Source organism: Argentina anserina, chromosome 2, assembly GCF_933775445.1.
Source record: "Argentina anserina chromosome 2, drPotAnse1.1, whole genome shotgun sequence".
Classification (NCBI taxonomy): Eukaryota; Viridiplantae; Streptophyta; class Magnoliopsida; order Rosales; family Rosaceae; genus Argentina; species Argentina anserina.
The window spans coordinates 4894953-4908711 of record NC_065873.1 but is presented as its reverse complement, the minus strand read 5'-3'; the positions used below and the strand labels follow the sequence as shown (position 1 = coordinate 4908711).

The window sequence follows — 13759 nt, the reverse complement described above, 5'->3', positions numbered from 1 at the left end:
CGAGGGAATACGCTTCTCTGGGAGATACTCTACCCCGTTAATACGCCCGTATTCCCATTCCCTCTCTACTACGAAGCTATTTTTCCTCACTACGTTAACACTAACACTCTGATATAACTTCAATAAATGAAATTACATTACAACAACTGAATATCTTGTCCAAGTTTAACAACAAAACACTTAGATTTCAAACTGTAACAAAACGTGATTACACGTGTAAGTTGTACAGTAGTCAACTCTCACAAATCCTTACCAAAATAGGAAAATGAACAGAAGCAAAAACAACACACTTTTGTTACACTGCTCACTCCTTCCACCTCTACTACTGCGAAGTACCTGCAGTACTACCCCCTGCACCAATAATGGTACACCATGATTATAAACACAAACCTGGTCAGCTACAAAGCTGGTATGAGTAACTAAAAGAAATACTCAAGGATAATGTAACATATTTCTAAACTCAGAAATATATGTAAACAACATTATTATCACAACACTACCAACGTCAACTCGCAACCAATGCCACAACAAACACCACATATTGCCACACAAGCATAATCACAACATAACACATACAGAACATTCTGGGTTAATGCCACCCTCAAGTCGCACCCTAAAGATTGGCAATAATACTAGAGCTCTAGATGATCATCCCCACAACCGGCCAAAGAGTGGTTCTGACATATGTCTACGCCATTAAGGCCACCACACAGGCAAAACATTGAAACACATTTTGCCACTTGGGCCGTCACTAAGGCAGAACAACTACACAAAGTCTTTTGCCTCAAAATGGCCGCCACAAAGACAACACAACAACCCATAAAGCTACACGCGCAATAATAATGCCGGAAGGTACATTTTCTTCCCTCCCGGCCACACAACATAAGAATCACAACATAATAATGCCGGAAGGTACATTTTCTTCTCTCCCGGCCACACAATATATAAGCACTTCGACTATACAAATTTCATCCAAAATCTTCTAATTTACCGAGAGATACATTTTATTCCTCATCGGTCCCATCCTCCACAATTCAATGAAAACCAACTAAAAATACACAATATATTTCACAAATATAGTAGCTTTATATACTTAGTGATAAATATATGAATATCATATTACCATTTAGATATACGTATATAAATCACTAAATATATACACATTTATATTCAATCACACAACAAGTAAGAATATATAAATTATAAGTTCACACGTCTAGTTACCGCCCAAACATGAGGTTTACTCACCTTAATGCTTGCTTCCACTTCTAACTCAACAAGTCGAACACTTGTTTCCAACTCAAGCACCTAAGTTAAACAAAGTTCCACTTAGTAAAAGGGAATCAAAACAAACCAAATAATAAACACTTCATAAATTTCAGCGAGAATGCTGAAATTACTAAGGTCACCTATGCCACACACTAGTGGCATTCACTCCAACCTCTTCACACTCTTCTCTTACTTCCCAAAACCAACTTTTCCAAAATGTCACAACTTAACTAAACAAATTCCCCAAACAATACCATGGCACTCCCAAACAGCCCCTACTCTCTCAAGCCTCCCTTACTTTTCAAAAGAACTCATTCACTAACCAAAACACTAAAACAGTGGCCTAACTACTTCCACTATATCAAAATCTCTCACAGGAATTCCATCAAACACTTTTTGTGCATTCCCTTAAACCCCTCCACTTCTCACAATCAAGACCTCAAAACTTACAATACCTCTTGACCTTCAAATAATTCACCATTACCACTAAGAACACCACATGACTCTAACTCTCACTATCTAAACACAAAACTAACACAGTCCCACATCACCACTACATCTAAATCATTGATCAAAGAAATGGAGGAGGTATTTACCTCAGTGACTACCTAAAAAGGGCAAGGAGCTGTTGGAGTTGCAGCTGGTATCTTTCCCCTTGAAAGAGTAACATCAAACTTAAGTTTCAGGTAGTGGCACAGCTCCAGAGACTGTCAAGGTTGATTCCAAGTGAACTCGAGCCTTAGGCTCATCGGAAACACCACCCAGATGGCTGTATGATATGCTGAAACTCCAAGGCAGTGGCACAGCTCTTCAGACGACTTGTCTCCACCTCAGCTCGGTACTGCTCTGTCCTGTGATGTCCACATGCCCAGTGACAGTTGCTGCAAGGATGGAAGTGGAAGACTGAGGGAGAAGAAGAAAATCTGAAATGAGGAAGAGAAGGAGTCGGTTTGGGAGGAGAAGAAGAGAACAGACAATGAAGAAGTAAATGAAAGAAGGATGGCTCGGGTTGGATAAGAAGAGATGGGACTGAAAATATCTGATTTTCATTTCTTTCTCTTCCCATTATACCCATTTTTCAAACACACCTTCCATTAACAAAATATTGCTCATACGACTTCTGAATAAAGCGTGCCATGTGTCTACAAACTCGTATGAACAAGCTCTAAGACTTTTGTAAAGGAAGTTTCTTGAAACGAGCGATGAATTAAAAGTCAACTGCATTAAATCGAAAAAAAACCAACTTAATGGTTCTCGAACCGATTTTTACTTCGAATGAAGGCTATTTAAAAGACGTAGAATATGGATATAATCAAAATATCATTTCATTAATCTCTATGAAATTACAAGAAATTAATAACGAAATTCGGGTTATTACAGATGAATTGTTGCTTGCTCTTGTTTCTCAACGTTTGTTGGCTGTTTCTTGCTGGCTGTAGATTATCAAAAAAGAATTGGAGTGGATAACTGGATTTTTCTATACATTGTTTTTTGTTTTTGCTTAAATCTGCCAGTTTGTATTCCCTTCAACATTGATGCAATTAGCCACTCTATGCAATACACAAATTCCTAATGAAGTCAATGGCCCTTGAAGAATGCCGAGAAAAGTTTGTGTTGTTTGAGTTCTTTCTATAGATACAAGAAAATGAAGCTTCTTGCTCAAGGGTTCCGCTCATATATTGCAGTTGCAGATTCAGACATACAGTTTCTCACTATGTAAAATCTGAAAGAAAAAAAAAATATGGTATAGCCGCGCGTTATGCTCTAGTCAAAAATCAAAATTATCTCGCCAGCACGACTTCATCGTAAGATACAATGTCTACCAGAACCACTATGCTCATCAACTGTATTTGCATCAGCACAACTTCGCTCCTTTTGAAATAATACTTTCAATAATATCACAATGAAGAATGGATCTATATCTCCTGCTGTTTAAACATTAGTTGTACTTTGTTCCATTCATAATGTACCAACATTACTTATGTAACTCTGTTTTCTGTTCAAAACTCTTGCTGGTTTGTTTCAATTGAGATTTTCAAGTAGCTTCATCATCAGAGATTTAACTGAAGAAGTCGTTATTGATGGATGGTTCCATACAGATAAATGTGTACAATACTAAACTTGAAGTACTACTTTCTTGGTTGATGCTCGATCATTTGGTTTCTTTTCAAGAGGATGCTTCAAAAAACATTGTTGATGATTCAGTTTGAGTGAACAGATCGCAGGTGATATTGGAAAATGGAAGCCTATGGAGCAATGAAAGTTATAGACATGAAAAAGAACATAGTTAAACTGTTTCAAGAGGAATATGTCGCTGTGGAAAGCATTGAAAGCAAGTACTTGCAATGCCCCCTTATCACATCGGTATGTTGCTAAGTTCTACGAGTCAAATAACAAGACCTACCTTTAATTCATCAATATATGAATTCGTATTCATTTTTTTGCTAGAATCCAAATTCGTGGTAGTGTCCTCTACCCTTCTTTCGTGTTATTTGAAGTTACAGATGGATACCCTTCTTCTGTCTGTATGATGTTCATGAATAAGTGAATTTGTGTTCGTCTTACTGTTATGATAGATTGTCCTAGTGTCCTCTACTCTTCTTTCATGTTGTTTGAAGTTTCAGACCGATATCCTAACATCGTAACTTTGTTCTGGTCGGCGATGTGGGTCTATGGGGACAGCTTCGAGTCATTTCTTGTTGCTGTGGTTGTTCCACACAGAAAGGCCTTGGAGGACTGGGCAGCTGAACATCATTTGACCGATGATTACAAATCTCTGTGTCAAAATCTGAAAGCAAGAAAATACATTTTGGATGAGCTTAATAGTACGGGTCAGAAACAAGTATGTGCTCCATCCCTGCTGCTAATTTGAAGCTATGTTAATAATGTATTAGTAATCTAACTTAAATGTCCATTTACAATGCAGCTTCGGGGGTTTGAGTTGTTAAAAGCAGTTCATTTGGAACCAAACCCCTTTGACATAGAGAGGGATCTCATGACTCCAACTTTCAAACTTTCAAACAAGGTATCCTGTTCTTCTTATATAAGAAAAGATGGGAAATTTGTTAAGTTGATCCTAATTATGTACATTGAACTATATCATGTGCAGGACCGAGTTGAAAAACTTTATAGTGAGGCAAAGGTTGGAAAAGTATGAGAACAGAGCTGCAAAAGCAACTACTCGAAATATCTAGTTACATCACCTCCCCAAATTTTCGATTGCCTGCACTTTTGTGATGAAAAACTACAATGCAAGACTGTGAAAGAATATATAGCTGGGATTTCCCATATAAACTTTTGTTCTAAGTATGTATATAAATAAGTAAAGATCATATGACGTTTTCATATATTTCTTCTTTCATCCAATAATATTTTTTATTATTTTTCGTCTAGGTCCTTGATAAACACAGGGCCGGCGCTGCCCTTGATGAAACTTTCATTCTAAATAACCTTCATCAAAGGACAACATAGTCTTGCATGTTAAAAATAGTCATTATGCAGCATAACTCAATTAATAAGGTGGAGATATTTTCTTTGATTTCTTCTATTCAAAATCAGAATCACAACCAGGCATGGTCTTCTCTATGGTAGTTGAAGGCTTGTAGCATCATCATACAGGAAAATTATATTATGAGATAGTGATTGGACTGATCAGCTATACCTCTTTATTTCTTTTATTGGTAGTTGTGGCATCATCATACGGGAAAATCTGTGAGCCCCGTCCTCTTCTGCCCCCTTCTTTACTTCACCAGAAACCAAACAAACAACAACAATTGCCGCGTTTTCCACCTTCATGGATGGGCGAAACTACAATGATCTTTCGTTGATCACTCCACTTTCTTTTTCTCATCCTCTTCTTGGTAGTTTCGTTTCATCTTACATGTCACATTGATGTTGATCGAAGCTACTTATTTTTGAGAGCCTCCTCCTCTTCCTCTTCTGCTCCTTCATTCCATCAGCGAGCTGTGCGTGAAATCAATCAAAAAGCCAAATTCCACATTTCCATGGCTGTCCCACTGAGAGCCAATTCTTTTTCACGGAGACATGATGTGTTTCTGAGTTTCAGCCAAAGAGGTACACAGTGAACATCACTTGCACAACGTGAAAGCAGATTCCAAGATGACAAGCACAAGGTGCTAAGATGGAGGGAAGCTCTAACAGAAGCAACAAATTTGTCTGGATGGCATTTCTCTTGCGGGTATGTGTCATGTGCTCAATTTTACTTCTCCTAAATTCCTAGTCTAGTGAAAGCATTTTGTTCTTCTATTGCTAGCTGTGTGGTACTGTGGTTATTATACATTACCGGTTATTATTCAAAGCAGGGTTATAAGTTAATTGTTTCTTCTCATTCCAAAACGGCAGGTATGAATATGAATTTATTGAAAGAATTGTCGAACAGGTTTCTGCACAAGTAAAAGGACCTACCTATTTAGATGTGGCAAAGTATCCTGTTGGGATACAGTCTCGAGTACAAGACATGCTTGAAATGTTAGATGTTGGGGGAAGTGATGTTCGCATGGCTGGGATATGGGGAAGTGGTGGAATTGGGAAGACAACAATTGCTAAAGCTGTTTACAAAGAAATTGCCCGTGAGTTTGATGGTTGCTGCTTTTTGGCAAATGTAAGAACAGGTTCAGAGCAACATGGAGGTCTAATCAACCTACAAAACACTATTCTTTCAGAGATTCTAGGGGACAAAGAACTGAAAGTAACCAATGTTGATAAAGGAATCAATATGATGCCTGACATGTTGAGAAATAAAAGGATCCTGTTAATTCTTGATGATGTGAATAAACGGGAGCAGTTGGACGCATTAGCCAGAGCACCTGATTGGTTTGGAAGTGGCAGTAGAGTCCTTATAACAACAAGAGATAAGCGTTTATTGGCTGTTCACGAAGTCAGGCCTATATACGAGGCCAGGGCACTAGATCATTAAGGTGAGCTCTTCCGTTCAAATGTCTTCTAGAATGAGATAAATCCTGACGACGATGAGAAACTCTTGATCAGCGCTATTGTTAGTTATGCTCGAGGGCTTCCGCTTGCCCTGAAAGTTTTGGGTTCACATCTATGTGATAGACCCGTACCTGATTGGCAAGCTATGCTAGTTGGCTTTAAAAGAGATCTTCCCAAAGATATTCAGATATTCTCAAAGTCAGTTACGATGGACTGGATGAATCGGAGAGAGAAGTTTTCGTCGATATTGCCTGTTTCTTCAAAGGTTGGAATACAAAGGATGCGAAACAGATACTAGAAGGTTGTGACCGCAACAACCCCAAGCATAGTATTGAAGTTCTTAAAGAAAAGGCTCTCATAGGTGTTGGTGCATATCATTGGATTTCGATGCATGATTTGCTAGAAAAGATGGGAAAAAATATAGTTGGGGAAGAGTCTAAAGAGCTTGGCAAGAGAACCAGATTGTGTCATCACAAGGATGTGCGTGACATTCTAACAGAAAACACGGTAAGTAGTCAAGTAGATCCTGTGCTCAAATTTGTAGTCAAGTAAGGTGATTATCTGTGTTGTGTATTGTGTGTATTGTAGTTCAACAATCAATAATAGACTAGAATGTATTATATAATTTTATTTAGAATGCTTAAGAAAGAATAAGAATCAGAAAACTTGCATTCTGCTATAGAAGTACTTGTTTTACTAATACGATTGTCGTTTTTCCATGCTAGGGAATCTAGGGCTCGTCAACGGGCCGGGCTCGGCCCGGCCCGGCCCATGAGTGACGGGCCCGGGCCGGGCCGGCCCGGGCCTTAATAAATTTAAATAAGTGGCGGGCCGGGCCGGGCCGGGTATTTTCAAAAATACGAAGATCCAAGCCCGCCCACCTAAGGCGGGCCTTGCGGGCTTTTGCGGGCCGGGTCGGGTCGGGCCTTGCGGGCTTTTACGGGCCGGGCCTTACGGGCTTGTATTAGAAAAATAATATAATACTCTAATTTAAGGGTTTGAAACAATAAAAGAATTGTTAGAAAACATTCTAAAACAAAAGTCACAAATAAATTCTGGTTTCGAAATATTGTCGATCGACACCAATAGATGTGATTGATATATATATTTAGGGACCGTGTAAAAATTTCATCCAATTCGGACCTCGTTTAACCGTCGGAATTTTCGGTCAACAAAAAAAAGTGGCGTTTTCACATAATAAAATCTCATTGACCGGGGCTTTGTCAAATAGATTTCTTCAGTTCGACCACGCACGATAGGTAACAAAAATTAGGTGATTTCAAATATGTAAACAAATTTCCACATTCACATCTTGGTAATTGGTCCTCCCTTAGGGCATATTAGTGTTGTTTTTGGTTTACCGGAAATTCCGACGGTTAAACGAGGTCCGAATTGCATGAAATTTTAAAATGATCATTAAATATATATATTGATCACATCGGATGGTGTCGATCGATTCCGAGAAGTTTCCTTCATATAGTCGCTTCATAATGTGATAGTTTTATTATAAACCTAATATAAGGTTATAATACATTAGTGGACACTTCGGCGATCGACAACTCAAATTCAAAATATGGTCGATCGACACCAATAGATGTGATTGGTATATATATTTAGGGACCGTGTAAAAATTTCATCCAATTCGGACCTCGTTTAACCGTCGGAATTTTCGGTCAACAAAAAAAAGTGGCGTTTTCACATAATAAAATCTCATTGACCGGGGCTTTGTCAAATAGATTTCTTCAGTTCGACCACGCACGATAGGTAACAAAAATTAGGTGATTTCAAATATGTAAACAAATTTCCACATTCACATCTTGGTAATTGGTCCTCCCTTAGGGCATGTTAGTGTTGTTTTTGGTTTACCGGAAATTCCGACGGTTAAACGAGGTCCGAATTGCATGAAATTTTAAAATGATCATTAAATATATATATTGATCACATCGGATGATGTCGATCGATTCCGAGAAGTTTCCTTCATATAGTCGCTTCATAATGTGATAGTTTTATTATAAACCTAATATAAGGTCATAATACATTAGTGGACACTTCGGCGATCGACAACTCAAATTCAAAATATGGTCGATCGACACCAGTAGATGTGATCGGTATATATATTTAGGGAACCCGTAAAAATTTCGTCCGTTTTGGACATGGTTTGACCGTTCGTACCAACGGTCAACTAAAAAAGAGGCGTTTTGACATATTTAAACCTCATTGACCGGGGCTTTGCCAAATAGATTTCTTCAGTTCGACCGCGCACGATATGTAATAAAAATTAGGTGATTTCAAATATGTAAACAAATTTATACATTCGCATCCTGGTAATTGGTCCCCCCTTAGGGCATATTAGTGTTGTTTTTTGTTTACCGGAAATTTTGACGGTTAAACGAGGTCCGAATTGCATGAAATTTTAAAATGATCATTAAATATATATATTGATCACATCGGATGGTGTCGATCGATTCCGAGAAGTTTCCTTCATATAGTCGCTTCATAATGTGATAGTTTTATTATAAACCTAATATAAGGTTATAATACATTAGTGGACACTTCGGCGATCGACAACTCAAATTCAAAATATGGTCGATCGACACCAGTAGATGTGATCGGTATATATATTTAGGGACCCCGTAAAAATTTCATCCGTTTTGGACATGGTTTGACCGTTCGTATCAACGGTCAACTAAAAAAGAGGCGTTTTGACATATTTAAACCTCATTGACTGAGGCTTTGCCAAATAGATTTCTTCAGTTCGACCGCGCACGATAGGTAACAAAAATTAGGTGATTTCATATATGCAAACGGCTTTCAGCATTCACATATTTGTAATAAGTCCTCCCTTAGGGCATAATAGTGGTGTTTTCGATTTACCAAAAATTCCGACGGTCAAACGAAGTCCGAATTGGATGAAATTTTTACAGGGTCACTAAATATATATACCAATCACATCGGCTGGTGTTGATCGATCCCGACAAGTTTCTTTCATAGAGTTGCTTCATAATGCGTTAGTTTTAATATAAACCTAATATAAAGGGTATGATACATTAGTTGACGCTTCGACGATCAATAACTCTAGTTCGAAATAAGGTCGATCGACACCAGTAGATGTGATCGGTATATATATTTAGGGAACCCGTAAAAATTTCGTCCGTTTTGGATATTGTTTGACCGTCCGTACCTACGGTTAACAAAGAAAAAGGCGTTTTGACATATTAAAATCTTCTTTGACCGGGGCTTTGCCAAATTGGTTTCCTTGGTGCGACCACACATAATCGGTGACAAAAATTAGGTGATTTCAGATATGCAAACGACTTTTTGTGTTCGCATTTTGGTAATGGGTATTCCCTTATGACATATTAGTGTTGTTTTCGGTTTACCGGAAATTCCGACGGTCAAACAAGTTCCGAATTGGATGAAATTTTTACAGGGTCACTAAATATATATACTGATCATATCTACTGGTGTCGATCGATCCCAAGAAGTTTCTTTAATATAGTTGCTTCATAATGCAATAGTTTTATTTTAAACCTAATAAAATATGTATGTATAATATTTTATTATTTGGCGGGCTTTTACGGGCCGGGCCTTGCGGGCTTTTGGCGGGCCGGGTCTCACGGGCCTTGCGGGCTTTTGGCGGGCCGGGCCCACGGGCCGGGCCGGGTTTCACACCTCTAATTTAAGCCCGGCCCTCTACCCACGGAAGCGGGTTTTGGCGGGCTTTCTCGCGGGCCGGGCCAGGTAAAAGCCCGTCGGGCTTACGGGCCTCCGCGGGCTTTTCGGGTCCGCGGGCTAAATGATGAGGCCTAGTAGGGAACACGTAAAATTGAAGGCGTAATAGTAAATATGCCTACAGCAGATGTGATCCACTTGAGTCCTAAATGCTTCAAAAAGATGAAGAATCTTAAAATCTTTATAAATTTCAATGGCCGGTTTGTTGGAAAGATTGATTATTAGTTTATTACCCGAATCAATCGCGAGTACTTGATCGGCCTGAATGTCCGTTGGAATCTTTGCCCTCCAATTTTGATATGAAGAACATAGTCCACCTTAATATGCAAAACAGCCGCATCTCACGTCTTGGACGAATTTAAGGTATTTCTATATCTTCCATACGACTTAGGGAGTCTATTGTATATAGAATTAATAGGAGTTTAAAAGAAATTTATGAATTTTTAAAAGTCTAGGTGTATTTAATATAGACTTTTAATTACATATACAAGTATATGTGTATTCAATTAGGATTTTAAAAAATCATTATAAAATTTAAAATTTAATATTTAAATTTTAAATTTTTACACTAAAATTTAGCAAGAAAGATAAGTTTTTTAGTAATATAGCCCACTGTAATCTGTGTGTAGCTACATCCTTGCTGTGGGTATTTAAAATATCATTCATACTTATGAAATTATAAACTCATAGAATCTCATGAACTTTATAGTGTAAAATATACTAGCCTCTAGACCAAAGATTTGTATAGACTTTTCCATGGAATTTCTCGTTTCATTCAAAGATCAATGTTCATCCTCTATCATTGTTCTTTATTTTCTTTTTGTCTTTTCTTTACCGATTATTTTTCCTACAACCCAACATGGTTATTCACCCTTTGATTATTTTCTTCTTATCTATGTTATGTTCTTACCTTGTATCTTTATACTTACTAAAACTTCATTCTCAATTGTGGACATATGTCCAATGCTACCAATAAAAACAATGACAATGAAAGAAGTACATAAGAAAAAAATGATTAAATTTGAAGGGTTTCTCTTACTTTCTTATAAATAATTGAGATTCTCTAATTTCTTTATAATAGCCCCAACCAATAAATTTTCTTAGAATAAATGTAATACCCGAAAAGCATAGCAGAGGTTTATTATATTAATTATATTAAGGGATATATATACTTATCGATTAAAAAAAAAGTCGGTTTCGACCGACAGAGGAAAGAGATAAAAACAAAAAGACTGGCATGGAAAGGGGATACCTCTCTCTCTCTCTCTCTCTCTCTCTCCATAAAATTTATCATCGAGCACTGTCGCCATGGACGTCATCGTTACCTGTGGGAACCGATCTACCAGACCATGCCCAAAAATTTAACATCTTCTTCTATAAAACCACTCCCTGGTTTCAGTAATTGATGTGTTTGGAATTATTTTTCTTGATTTATTTTGGGTTGGGATGTCACAATAAAAATTGTTCCATATAAAATTTTATTAGCATGCATTAAGTCCCCGTTTAATAGCACTCATGATGCGTTAGAGAACCATACCAACCTAGATGCTTAAGGCGCACTCGAGAATAAAACAAATTATCACAGAATTGTGGACAGTGAAGCAACGAAACCGTAAGCTTGTAAGTGACATACATTGTATGCACATTAATTAGTTATCATATCTTATTTTCTTAACTAACAAAAAAAGAAAGTTTTAATTTTTTTTATGAATACTAAAAAATATGTAGAAGTCGATCGATATCAATTATGTGGATTTCATGAATCAAAAGAAACATGTAAAAATCAATCAAAAATCTGTGGCTGAAGTCAGTAATTTTAACAATTCTATGAAAGTCTGTAGACTTTTTAAGGAGTCCGTAAATTTTCTAAAAATTCTGTTAATTAAAATAAATCCACAAAAATCCAAACGCAGTACATCTCTTAAGAAGTTTTACATTAAACTCTTCGGGTGTTCAACTCTTTTGACCTTACCATGTTTTACCAATTCAACTTCTCTTCTTCATAGAGCATGCAAAATCTGAAATCCTTAAATTTAAGGAATTGTCGTTTTCTGACACAATTCCCCGACGTGTCCGGAAGCCCAAAGTTAAGAGTCCCTAGAACTAAGTGACTGTACGAATTTAGTGGAGATTCACCATTCGGTTGGATCCCTTTAAAGTTTGTGAAACTAGATCTTTGGAGATGCAAACTGCTGACACAAATTCCCGACGTGTCCGGAAGCCCAAACTTACAGGTTCTGGATCTAAACTTTTGTGAAAGTTTAGTGGAGGTTCACCCTTCGGTTGGATCCCTTGCAAAGCTTGTGAAGTTGGATCTTTATGACTGCTCGAACCTTGTGAGGCTACCTGGAAAAGTCAACTGGAGATCCCTCGAAGAACTTGATCTTGATTATCGTGAAAGGCTGGAGAGTTTCCCTGAAATTGTGGGAGAGATGATATACATGACATCCTTGCGACAATTCCACACTGGCATCAAAGCACTGCCTTCATTCATTCCGTATCTGATCAACCTTGAAGTGTTGAAGATATATGGTTGCAAAAACTTCACGGATATACCTGCCAGCATTTATGAGTTGCAAAAGTTAAGGGAGGTTGAGTTCTTCCGTTGCCCAAACCTCGTTACGTTCCCAAATAAGGTTTCACAGGACGACCGCCACTCTTTATCAGGATGCAGTTCTTCGATGGACAATTTGGAGCTTCCTTGGGAAACATTGAAAGTGAGTGAATGCAATATATCTAATATTGATTTCCTGGCGTCCCTTAATTGTACATACAGGTTAAGTGGAATTGATTTATCAGGAAGCCCCTTTGTTGTTTTACCCGAATGCATCAAGGAATTTTTGTCAACTTGATGAGACTTACAGTGAGAGGCTGCAGCAGGCTCCTTGAAATTCCAGAGCTTCCACCCCAGATTAAATGGCTGGATGTGGGTGATTGCGTATCATTGGAAAGGATTTCACAGTTGTCAAACATTTTAGAGCGTAAAGAATCACAAATGATTGAGGAGATGAACTTGAGTAATTGCTGGGGGCTGTGTCAAAATTTGGTTGAGATGGCAAACGAGGAAGATGATGAGGTCGACGTTGATATTTTCTGTCGGCTCCTATCTTCTCAACGATCCAAATTCACAATTAAATTTCCAGTTTTAAGAGGCGAGTATCCAAAGTGGTTCAACTGTAAAATGGATTACAAGGGGCATCGGCGGTTTGAGTTTTGGATTGAAACACTCCCAAATTTCAAATAGAACAACACATGATTGGCTCTCTGTGTTGCTGGTCCTGATCAAATGCTGCAGGGTTCAAGTTATTGCTCTTCAGGTTGTTTCTTGCTGCTGTGGTGGTTTTGAAATACAGCCGTACAGGGCACCAAGCTGAACATCATTTCATCAATGACTGTAGATCGTTATGTCAGAATGTGATGGCAAAATACAAATTCTTGATGAGGTACAGTAGGAAACAGTAGTGTGTCATAATCGTCTAAATTTTCAATGTTGCTAATTATTTCATGCAGGCATTACTGTATTGTTTACTTATCTAGTCAGCTGACATAAACTGCATTCCACTACAGTCTCGAGATTCTGGGAAAAATCATGCTGACATGGAGGGTGATCTCTCGGAAATTGAATTGAAAAGATACATGTCTCAATCCTTGTGCAGCTGCTGAATCATCTATGCGTTTGCCAGTCTCAAATCGCAGCAAGAGTGATCAGCTAGTACCAAATGTCATGTGTGGCTGTAGCAATTCCATTTGTTAAATTATCATTTGTATATAAGTGTGTTTCGAGTCTTTATAGCAGCATTTTGGT

The 13759-nt window shown here is 37.9% G+C and overlaps 1 pseudogene; it reads left to right on the top strand.

Moving 5' to 3' along the window:
* The first annotated feature begins 5114 nt into the window (after window positions 1–5114).
* Window positions 5115–6933, top strand: LOC126785139 (TMV resistance protein N-like; annotated as a pseudogene).
* Window positions 6934–13759: the final 6826 nt, after the last annotated feature.